Raw genomic sequence first — 11,423 nt, 5'->3', positions numbered from 1 at the left:
ACGAAAAAAATTCATTCAATCAGCCTCCAAAGAGGTCATCGATACCGTGTGAGAATGCTGTTTGAACGTCTTGAAAGGCACGATCCCTTTGTTCAAACACCAGAAACAATGCTTAGGCAAACATCGTCACGTTCTTCGCCAAATGGTTCAAAAGAAAATTCCCCTTCGTCAAAAGAAGAAGATGTTGGTCCAACGTGGAGGCATTTTACCCCTCTTGTTAGGTCCCTTACTGAAAGGAGTCTTGGGAACCATGTTGGGAGGACTAGTGGGAGCAAAATCAAAAGGCCCTCGGAAGTCCCAGGATCTCAGAATCGACCCCTGACAACCCCATGGAAGGACGAAAACTAGCTTTAGTGCCTTACAAACGATGGATGGAATACCATCGTTGGCAAGAACAACGCACCCCGCATTTATCTCCCAATCCCCATTTGAGCGAGATGTCCCAGTTACAACACGAATTTCAGTCCTTGATGGATCGCCAAGATTTGTCCGAAACAGAAAAATCGCAAAAGTACGGTCAACTCTTGCAACCACTGCAACTCTTTCACCAGAAAGCTTTAGACGAAACAGCTCTACCCACTCTGAAAGATTTTAAGACCTTAATGAAAAGTTCAGTACCATCATCACTACCACCGCCACCATCACCACTACCACCATCCCCAGGGGTCACCAGAGATGCTACCCCACGAAGACCTGAGGAAGAAGAGATGCCAGAAATGTTTCAAACACCGTCAGCAGCACCCATTTCAAGGAAGATTGCAGCATCCTTGTTGACCCCGTCCCCTACACCCGAACGAGAAGAAATGAAAGCTTGGGTAAAAAAGATGATGTCCACTCCTCCTTCGACAGAAGTGAAAAAGAAAGAAGGGAAACCAGAAGTGAAAAAAGAAAAGAAGGTCAAAGCCATTCCATTACCACCTCCACCGCCACTACCTTCGACTTCTACTCCCGTAGCCCATCGGACACGTAAATCCGTTTCTAGACCACCCTTTCGACCCACCCAAAGTAGCATCACCGAAGAGTGGGTGACTTATTAACACACAAAAAAAAAATGGAGAAGGTGTTAGCCAGCATTTACTACGATCCCTCCCATCCTGCAGGTTACGCAGAAGTTCAAAAATTGTATCGTGCTGCCAAAATGCGACTGAAAAGTCTCCGTTTACCTCAAGTGCAACGATGGTTACAAGAACAAGCTACCTACACTTTACACAAACCCATTCGACGCAAGTTTTCCAGAAGTCGCACCCGAGTCGAAGGTATCGATCATCAATGGCAAGCCGATTTAGCCGATGTCTCTCATTTGGCCAGCTACAACCGCGGCTACAAATATTTGTTTTGTGTCATCGACGTCGTTTCCAAATTTGCCTGGGTCGTACCCTTGACTTCCAAATCGAGCAGCGAGTTAGTGCGAGCCCTGCAACGAGTGTTGAAACAAAGCGGTCGTCACCCTCTTCGATGGCAAACGGACAAAGGCACCGAATTTCTGAACCAAGCTTTCCAAAAAGAATTAAAGAAACGTGACATTCATTTTTTTACCACCGAGAATCCTGAAACCAAAGCCAGCATCGTGGAACGTTTTCAACGCACTTGAAAGAACGCATGTGGAAATATTTTACGCATCACCACACTCTGAAGTACATCGACATCTTACCGCACCTTGTGCAAGCATACAACCAATCTTACCATCGAAGCATCGGACGTGCCCCGCAAGACGTGACTCCCGAGAACGAAGTGTTGGTGTTTGAGCGCCTGTTTGGTACGTCCCCGACGAGGGCTGTCCCCAAGAAAAGTGGAGAGTTGACCGTAGGAGATTGGGTGCGCATTGGCAAAACCAAACGCACTTTCGACAAAGGTTACTTACCTAACTGGACGACCGAATTGTTTCGTGTCACTGGACGAGTGCATGGCCGTCATCCTGCCGTCTATAAATTGGAAGACATGAACGGAGAAGCGCTCAAAGGAACGTTTTATTTGCCCGAGTTACAACGTGTCACCAAAAAGAAGACGACGTGTACGACATCGAAAGCATTCTCGAACGCAGAACCCGTAAAGTGGGCAAACGACGTGTCAAAGAAGTCAAAGTACGTTGGAAAGGATACCCACCCAGTTTTGATTCTTGGATCGACGCTTCGCAAGTCATCGACTATAAAAAGAAGTGACCATCATGCCCTTTCACACAGACGCAGCTACGTCGACCACTCCTTCACCTAGTTCTTCTCTGCAAGATTTACAAAAACAACCCTTGTGGGTGTGGTGTGGGGAACGTGTACTTAAAACGCAAATCGTCTTTTTCTGCCAAATCTTCGTGGTGTATTGTGTCATCGGGACAGCCATTGCCAATTTGAGTTTGCAACAAGGAGACAAACAATTGTGGACCATTTTATTGAGCAGTTGCATCGGTTACCTGCTTCCCAATCCCTCCCTGAAATTCTCCTCGAACGGGAACCACGGGAACCTTGTGTCCAGTGCCAGTGCCAGTCACCACTTCAACAACAACCAGAACCCCATTTTGGGCGGAGACACGCCTCTGACGTCCAATAACCCCTCGGACAGCCACAGAACTCTGGAATTATGAGTCACCAAAACCAATTTTACTTAACCTTACCCAGTGACAGTTCCATGGAGGTGTTTCCCAAGAACACGTTGTGCTCTTACACGGCGAAATTACCTCAGGCCATCCCCTTAGATCACGAAGCCCATTGGGAAGTGGCTTTAATAGAAATCATTCACCCGACCGAAGTCCTCAATGTCCTTCCCAATCAAAATGTTTTTGATGTAGAAGTTCATGACGAACCATTGCAACAGTACTTGCATACCTATGGCAAATATGACAAGAAAACCCCTGGCACAAAAAATCAAAAGTACACCACCTATCACTTGTTCATTCCTCCAGGCTATTATTTTAGTGGTCAACATTTGGTGAGTACCATAGCCTCCAGATTTAATGTCATGTTTCTGAAAGCTTTGGAGAGTGTCAAAAAAAGTGTCACCATGGAATACGACAAAGCAGCTCGTCGCTTCTCGATGAAATTTGACGGGAGTAAAATCCTGTCCATTTTATTTTGTCCTGAATTGTTTGACATGTTGGGCGGAGACATGTACATGAGAATGGCCATGCTCAAGAAAAACGAATTACCAATCGTTTACGACAACGAGTCTTTTAGCAAGTTATTTCGTGACCCGGTAGAACTGAATCAAGGACTAAATTTGATGTTCGTGCACTCCGATGTAGTGGAGTACAACGTGGTGGGACACACCTCCGCACCGTTACTGTCATTCCTTTCAAAGTGGATTCTGTCACGGTCATTGACTAGGAAGGTGGAAACACTTTTCACCGCGAATTTGTCCATCCTCACTATTTACCTGTCACAAGTCGTATTTGGACACGGTCAACATTGCTATAAAAGGAGATCTGGGGCAAAATATTCCATTCACCAAAGGAAAAGTCACGGTGAAACTCCATTTTCGAAAACGGTTCTCTCACGACTCGTAAGTCATGTATCCAGTGTACCGAGGGGTTGCTAGACAGTGAGGACACGATTTAGGAGATATGTTAAAATCGGCTTTTCGTTCGGTGACCCCGGTATTGAAACCGATGGTGACACGCGGATTGCACGCCTTGAAAGATGCGGTACTGACACAAGGCAAAGAATTTCTCCAAAATGTCATCATCGACAAACAAAACCCTAAAGAAGCCTTCATGAGGGCAGGCAAAAATGTCTTGCTGCAAACGGGCAAAGACCTTTTGGACCGACGAGAAACACCTATAAATGCCCTGCACGCTACCGAGCCAGGTATTCAGCAAGGACAAGGCAGAAAGAGACGACGAAGAAAACACCCTTTCACCAGACTTTACCCGTCTAAAGCTAAAAAGACAAAGCAAAGAAGAACCGTTCGAGACTTAGACGTTTTCGATTATTGAGACACAGAACAAAATGATGCACCGAGAGTCTTGTGCTTGTTCCAAGTAGGAACTGGATCTCTTTGCCATGCCCCCTACCATGATGACGATGCAAGAATCCCAATGGGTGGAATTTCATCCCTTCTCCTCTTTGATGGATTCCGCTCCCATCGAGTTTGAAATCAAAGAACAGCCCGAAGATTACATCGATCTGAATAGCAGTTACCTGTATTTGAAAGTGAAAGTTATCAAAACGGACAAAACCAATCCAGGAGTCTATGCCAGAGTAGCTCCTGTCAACAATTTCATGCATTCCTTGTTCAGCGAAGTTGACTTGTACTTGAATAACAAACTGGTCAACAGCAGCATGGATGCTTACCCTTATCGTTCCTACTTGGAAAATCTCTTGACGTACGGAAAAGAAGCCAAGAATACTCATCTGGATGCTTGCGTGGTATGGAAACCTGACACGGCAGGTGTAGGCACGTTTAGCGACACAGTCCTGACAGAAGATGACAATCCTCACAATGTGGGGTTTAACGACCGTCGTAAGAAAATTCTGCAAGGGCGATGTTTAGAACTGATGGATCGTTTGCATTTGGACATGTGGTTACAAGAAAAGTATTTGCTGAACGGGGTGGCTATCCGTCTGAGACTGTATCGTAGCAGTGCCGCTTTCCATTTGATGGCCCATGCCAACGAATACAAAACTATCATTCAAGAAGCTCGACTTTACGTGCGTCGTGTGGAAGTGTTACCTAAAGTGGGAAACGACGTCAGTCAGACGTTGAGTAGAACGACCGCCAAGTATCCGATACGACGCGTAGAAGTGAAAACGTTCACCATTCCCGCTGGACAGCGATCTATGATCCAAGATCATCTGTTCCAAGGACAGTTACCCAAGCGTTTGATTGTTGGTATCGTCAGGAATTCAGCCTTCAACGGAACCCACGATCAAAATCCTTTTGAGTTTCAACATTACAATGTGTCCAAGATCGAAGTCAGTCGCGACGGCAAGACCTTGTGTACCCGACCCTTTGAGCCCAACTTTGGTGTCGCAAAGAATTATTTGAGATCGTACTTGTCCCTGTACGAAGCCACCGGACAGTTAGGAACCAACACCAGTCACGGTATTTCGTACGACGATTATGCAGGAGGCTATGCTTTGTGGGGTTTTGATTTCACTCCAGACCAAGGCAGCGACGAGGGACATTTCCACCCTATAAAATCGGGCCAGATTCGTGTGGAACTTCAGTTTGCAAGTCCACCTCCAGATCACACAGTGAACGTCCTCCTGTATGCAGAATTCGACAATACCATAGAAATCAACAGTTTGAGAGAAGTCATTCTAGACTATTAGAAACCATGGAAGACTGTTGTCCCTCTTTGCCTAGTGGAGAAACTTTAGACATGAAATGTGAGGAGACTGTGGAAGAAGTTATCATGATGAAGTCGAGATGGCCAGAACAAGAAGCCCATTTAGTCTCCTGTTTTGCCAAACACTTGGCCGAAAAAATGACGGAATTGATCAAGAAAAATTGCTATGGATGTCAAAACGATCATCCCAGTCAAATTCAACACGATAAATACCTGATGCTGAGTCAAGAAGAAAAATTGTTTGTTATTTGAAAAAATGTTTGATGTTATATTGTTGAATTATTGTTAAAAATGTTAGAGTTGTTTGTTAGTATGAATAAAAAATGTTGTGTTTTGAAAAAAAATGCCTTTGTGGTTTGTTGGGCTATAAGAAAGTTGATTTATGCTCTTTGACTTCTTAGTATCCCTCTCATGACACTCATTGAACGTTGCGGCTCGAAAAAACCGTGGAGGTATGTTTTCCTTCACGTCCGCGCTTTGACTTTAAGAGCCGGGACAGTTTCCAGTCTAACCATCCATTGTCGACTCATCCTTCTACGAAGATGTGCTCCAAACTAGCTAAGCTAAACGAAGCCTACGTGAATTTGCATAGGGTCAGACACAGTCTGATACCGAAGCCAGAAGAGATAGAGAATGTGAGAATGCTAAAAGTCACTGAAGACCTGATAGAAGAGCTCTTTAGAGAAGAAGTGAACAGGGAGAAAGAAGAATGGACAGAGAAGTACAGACTTCAGAGACAGCAGCAACAGCAACAACAACAACAGCAGCAGCAGCAGCATCAGCAGGAACCTGAACCTGAGAGAGGCTTTGTCGATTGTCGTATCGACACCAAAGAGTTCTTCTTCTCTTTCCGAAGAAGCAGACCTATCGTCAGAAAGTCTATCCCCAGAGGACGTCGCATTCTTAGAAACTAAAAGATTGCAATAGCAAACAAAAAAAACAAAAAAACAGCCCTTTTCAGGGCTACCCCAATACTCTAGAAAAGAAATAACAATCGATTTGCCAATGTGTGTAGGTAGAGTAGTGTGCATATAAACACTAACTCTTTTTTTTATAGTGAGAGGGTATGTGTTTGTGTATAGGATTGTGTGTTTGTAAGTGCTCACGTCCGTTGGTGTGAATAGTAGATTAAGATCATGTTTTTGGCTGTTTGAGGTGTGGAGAGAGTAGATTTGGGGGTTTGATTGGATTGCTTTGCGTATGTGGATAGTATATTGAAGTGATTAATGAAATTTTTTAGAATAGTAATGGGTAGTATAAAAAAGTGAGTGAGTGTTTCTTTTAGGTCCGCGCGTTGTTTTGGTCATGATCTAGGTAAGATCAATTTTATGTTTTTAGGGGGATGTTTTTCATTACGTCCGCGCTTTCAGTATAAATTGAAACTCGCTGGGCAGTCTAGCTAGCCTTGTTGATTGATGAAGAGAATGAATACCAGAATTGTAAAGCTTCTAGAACTCCAGATGCACCTGGAATATGCCAGGCGCCTGTTGAACGAACTGGCCGCGGAGGCCATTGTCGAAGAGGGAAGAGGAAAGAAGAAAAAAAGAAGAGGAGGAAAAGGAGAGAAGAAATTTCAGAATCCCAGAGACAGAAAATTGGGATTCTGAAGCCAGATATCCCGCCTCTGCTCTTCCCCAAAAAAGAGTGAAAAGAGACTGGGGAAGAAGATGTGTGTGTGGCGCCAGGCCAGGAAGGTGCCAGCATTAGATAGGTGCATCTGGAGTTAAAAACCAACAGCCCTCTTCAGGGCTACCCAATACTCTAGAAAAGAAATAACAATCGATTTGCCAGTGTGTGTAGGTAGAGTAGTGTGAATATAAACACTGACTCTTTTTCATAGTGTGAGTGTATGTGTTTGTGTGTTTGTGTTTGTGTGTTTGTGTTTGTGTGTTTGTGTTTGTAAGTGCTCACGTACGTTTGTGTGAATAGTAGATTATGGATTTGTTTATTGTTTCTTAGCGTATGTGGAGAGTATAGTTTGGGTTTTGTAACCGCTCACGTACGATTGTGTGGATAGTAGATTATGGATTTGTTTATTGTTTCTTAGCGTATGTGGAGAGTATAGTTTGGGTTTTGTAACCGCTCACGTACGATTGTGTGGATAGTAGATTATGGATTTGTTTATTGTTTCTTAGCGTATGTGGAGAGTATAGTTTGGGTTTTTTAACCACTCACGCACGATTGTGTGGATAGTAGATTATGGATTTGTTTATTGTTTCTTAGCGTATGTGGAGAGCATAGTTCGGGTTTTGTAACCGCTCACGCACGATTGTGTGGATAGTAGATTATGGATTTTGTTTTAATGATTTGCGTGTGTAAATAGTAGATTTGGGGTTTGTTTATTGTTTCTTAGCGTATGTGGAGAGTATAGTTTGGGTTTTGTAACCGATCACGTAAGATTGTGTGGATAGTAGATTTGGGGTTAGTTTATTGCTGATTCACTTATGTGAATAGTATATTATATGAAATGAGAAAAGTAGGGGGATGTTTTCCTTCACGTCCGCGCTTTCACTATAAGAACCCACAGTATTCGTCATTCAAACCATTCTAAGGAATAAACAAAGAAGATGGAGGTGACAAAATTATTTAACGATTTGAGACATAGCTATTTTTTGGATCATGGATGGAACTTATGTAGTAGAAAGATTGAATAAGGAAGGAAGATTTGAAGGTAGCCTGAACAATGTGAAGAATCTTGGAGTAGCAAAAGATCAAATAGGGGGAATGATTGAGGAAGAAGTAGAAAGAATCAGAGGATTCATTGACCCACCTTACGTGGGAATAGGTACTTTAATAGAAGCCTTGGATCATATCACAGAAGTCAGGAGCTTCCTAGAAAATAGCTTTCATTGAACTGACTGGTGGTACGTAAAGTGGGGTTGTAACCAGTTGATAAAAGCAGAAGAACTAATTAGAGAGGTAATGAAAGTAGAAGTGATGAAGATAAAAGAAAAATGGAGCAAAGAGAGGAAGGAAGAAGAGAATAATAAGAAGAAATTAGAGTTTGAAAGATTGAATAACAACTGGATGAAGATACAGGCCAAGTTCCGAGCCATCGGTCACCCGGACTGGATACCGGAAACAGAAAAGAAGAAGAAGAAAGGAATGATGGAAAAAATAAGAGGATGGCTACAGAAGTGGAGGAAATAAAAGAAGAAGATGATAAAAGCAAGGCCCTTTTCAGGGCCACTCCAATTTCTCGAAAAGAGATTGACTTTCCATTGCCTACCCCTTTTTTAAATTTTAAAAAAAAAAAAATCCCATGTTCAATTCCCCTTGTCCCTAAAGTAGTTTTTTCTAACATGTTCAATTCCCATTGTCCATAGACAAGCCCAAACTCTATTCCCATGTTCAATTCCCCTTGTCCCTAGACAGACCCAAACTCTATTCCCCATGTTCAATTCCCCTTGTCCCTAGACAGACCCAAACGTCTTTTTCTTCCAATGTTAAATTCCCATTGTCGCTAATCTTACCCAGGGTTTTTTGCCCATGTTAAATTTCCATTGTCGCTAATCTTACCCAGGGTGGTTAATGTTAAATTTCCATTGTCGCTAATCTTACCGGGGGGGGGGGGGAGGTCTGTAATGCTAATTCCCATTATCGCTAATCTCACCCCATTCACTACTGATGTGTTCCGTGAACAATTGTTGGTGCCCTGCAGGAAAGCGACAATATTTTCACACGTAAGGATACAGCGAACACACGTCCAAGTATATGATTTCTTCTCCTTTCTCTTCGTCGACTTGGTACAGCAAACAGGTGGCATTGGTCCTTCCTCCGTACAAACTATCCCTCGGGTTCAGGGGGTCCATCAGCTTGTAACTTTCCACGACACGTTTAAACTCGGGATCGGTTTTCATACGGTGATCGTACTCGTGTTCCCACATTTCCACCACTTGGTATCCTTGCTGTTCTAACTTTAGGCATCGCTGACAAGTGTCCTGGTACAAGTCTTCCATGGTTCGTTGTAAAAACTGATTTTTAGTGCCACGGTCAGGATAACAGACGGGACATTCGTGAAATAAGCAACCGTTAAACTTGTACACGATCTTGGGGTTTTCTAAGTTTCAACCATCGACCGAATACGTTCGGATGGTCTTTTCACCCCCTCCGTTGCGGGCATGCTGAATCCATTTGTCTTCCTTGTCGCACAAGTAATGTAACCAACGTAGGGCTTTGACCGAGTACTGACGTTTGACATAGTTGGTCGTTTGAGGGCTGATGACAGCGACGGTGTTTTCAGGCATGAATCGTTGTCGATACACTAAGGAACACGCTTTGGCAATGGTGCAAGCTTCTTCCAAAGGATCGACCCTCCGTGTTCCATGAACAGTTCTCGAAATTTTCCACAGCAACGTCGTAAAATGTCCACGTCAGAACGACAATACTTTAGCATTTCTTCCTGAAAGTCGAAAGGGTCCGAGGCGTGAGCCTGGTACCAAGCGTAGAAAGCTTCTCGTTGTTCGGTACGCATGTTGTCAGGGTCGTAATAGTGAGCCTCAGGCAAATGGGGTAGAACAGCGTGTTGATTGGCTTCCGTATTGAAAAAGTGTGGAAAGTACCCTTTAGCCATTTCTGTCATTCCAAACGTTTTAGGCATTCGACTCAAAGGCATGGCCAAGTAGCTCATCGAATCTTTAAACTGCACTTGTCCCACTTGCATGAAAATGATTTTGGCTCCGTTCAAAGTGACTTTAGGACGTTCGATGCCTTGTTCCGTATAATACCTCAAAAGAAACTGTCCATCGTATCCGGAGAAATTGTGAGCCATCACTGTGGCATGACGATGACAATCTCCGTAACGTTCGATGTCCTCTTGGCTCCACGTCTTGTCAGTGGGGTCTAAGACCCATTGAGCAAAATCGGCTAACGTGTTTGGTCCCTGAAAGATTTTTTCACGCCCTCCGGGAATCTTGCTGCAGTGAGGGCAATGACTGAAGATAGGTTCTTGAATGCTCTTCTCGCACGCTCGATGAGCCACGCAGAAATTAGGAACGTGAATGCCGGTCTCTTGCCTGCATTCGAAATCGAAAAAGATGAAATTGCCTTTCTTCTTGTGTCCATCCTCTTTCTCTGGTGGGGGTTGGTATTTTTGCACGTAACACTATTGTTCCAAGTCCACGATGTTATGACAAATGTGACATTTTTTTTCTCCTGAACATACGTGTGTCTTGGTACTGTTGGTACGTAGGCCTTGTCCACACGTAGGGCACAATCTCAGGAGTTGACAAGCACATTTCTGCTGTAAACCTTGCGTCTTCAGATGTTGTTGGTAACAGGCAGGGCTGACAAACGTACGCAGACAAGCAGGACAATGTACTCTTTCTTGTCCTTCGCTCAGACAGGGTGGAGAGGCCAAACATCCTGAGCATTTCCATCCACAATGTTTGTGTTGTTCTCGATTTTTATAGCCATAGTCACATTTCTCACAATAATAAACATATCCCAGGAATCCAGTGATAGTGGTAATGGTATCGAAATGGTCATCGTGATAATAGACATGAATGTATTTTCCATCCTTAAAGTCTTTCCCTCGAAACAACAGAGGCCCATGCACTTCTTGAGGGTGCACTTTCAAGGTGTAGCGTGGAGCTAGGACATTTTGCAATTTTTGCATTTCAGGAATGCCACAGGGTGTGTCTTTGGACAGGCCAGCTTGTTGCAACAGGAGTTCTGCTTCGTTTCGTTGAATAGTTTTCCAGGCATTTTTCCATTCTATCGTGTCGTTCTTGTTGGCATAGGTTCGTCCCACCACGATGGCTCGGGCTAAACACATCTGGTCTTGAGGGTTGTTAATTTGGACGAGACTCTTTTTGGTGCTGCGAAGGTCGTTCACCAATAAGACCTTTTTGCGTCCTGTCCCTTGAGGAAGAGAGACGTGGGCCATTTTCAGTGTGGCTTTACCATCGGTGATGTCAAACTGGTCATTAGATTGTTGTACGTGTTGAATCTTGTCCATGACTTTGTAAGGGGTTAGTTCTGCGGGTCTGCTAAACTCGATCCAAACAGGGGATTTCAAGCTGTCGTGATCTATGGATAGTGTCAAGCGATCGTCTTCTTTGGGTTGACATTGTCGCTTGAGTGCGGTGAGCAAAGAATCCCACATTTCTGTGATAAACCCTTCTGCTTTCTCCAATGGTACGTC

The sequence above is a fragment of the Sinohyriopsis cumingii genome, chromosome 16, assembly GCF_028554795.1.
Source record: "Sinohyriopsis cumingii isolate HCF-2022 chromosome 16, ASM2855479v2, whole genome shotgun sequence".
Classification (NCBI taxonomy): Eukaryota; Metazoa; Mollusca; class Bivalvia; order Unionida; family Unionidae; genus Sinohyriopsis; species Sinohyriopsis cumingii.
This window is presented reverse-complemented; position numbering follows the sequence as displayed.